The sequence below is a fragment of the Cebus imitator genome, unplaced genomic scaffold (genome assembly GCF_001604975.1).
Source record: "Cebus imitator isolate Cc_AM_T3 unplaced genomic scaffold, Cebus_imitator-1.0 Scaffold188, whole genome shotgun sequence".
Classification (NCBI taxonomy): domain Eukaryota; kingdom Metazoa; phylum Chordata; class Mammalia; order Primates; family Cebidae; genus Cebus; species Cebus imitator.
Genome location: NW_016107503.1, coordinates 4,848,538 through 4,849,690, shown reverse-complemented (window position 1 = coordinate 4,849,690; position 1,153 = coordinate 4,848,538).

The following is a 1,153-nucleotide window of genomic DNA, read 5'->3' as shown; positions in this document are numbered from 1 at the left end:
AAAAATTAGCCGGGCGTGATGCTGCGTGCTTGTAGTGCTAGCTGTTCAGGAGGCCGAGGTGGAAGAATCACTTGAACCAGGAGGCAGAGGTTTCAGTGACCCGAGATGGCGCCACTGCGCTCCAGCCTGGTGTCAGAGCAAGACACCCTCTAAAAAAAAAAAAAAAAAAATACATTAAATGCACAAAACCCTAGAATAATACTTTACCTAATCTGACTCAAGAAGGAATAGAAAGCCCAAATAATCTATAATTATTAAAGAAATTGAACCAATAGTTAAAATTATTTCCACAAAGAAACATCAGTCTCAGATAGCTTTACAGGTGAATTTTACCAAACGTTCAAGGAACAGTTTCAATCTGACATAAACTATTCCAGAGAATAAGAGTAACAGTCCCCAAGTCAGAGGGTATATAAACCAAAGGACCATGATAGAAACCTCTTTCGAAATCTTACTGAAAACAAAGGCACTAATATGTACAAGAATGTTCATAGCAGCAGTGTGAAATAGCAAAATACTGGAAACACCCCAAATAGCCATTGATAGGTGAATGAATAAATAACTTGTTTATGCACTTGATAAAATACTATGCAGATGAAAATGAATGAATCATAGCTGTCTACAACAGCCTGGATGAATCTCAGAAACAATGGTAAGTGAGAAAAAGTAAACTGCAGGGGACGTTAAGAGTATAACAGAGCCGAGCTGAACACAGTGGCTCATGCTTGTAATCCCAGCACTTTGGGAGTCCAAGGCAGGCAGACAGCTTGAGCCCAGGAGTTCAAGACCAGTCTGGGCAACATGGCGAAACTCTGTCTCTACTAAAAATACAAAAATTCAGGTGTGGTGGCATGCACCTGCAGTCCCAGCTAGTGGGGAGGATGAGGTGGGAGGATCGCTTGAGTCCAGGAGGTGGAGGTTGCAGTGAGCTGAGATCTCACCACCACTGCACTCCAGCCTGCATGATAGAGCAAGACCATGCTTTAAAAAAAAAAAAGTATAACATTTTCTGTAAAGCTAAAAAACAAGCAGAATTAAACACATTTTAAAAGAATACAAGGCCGGGCGCGGTGGCTCAAGCCTGTAATCCCAGCACTGTGGGAGGCCGAGGAGGGTGGATCACGAGGTCAAGAGATCGAGACCATCCTGGTCA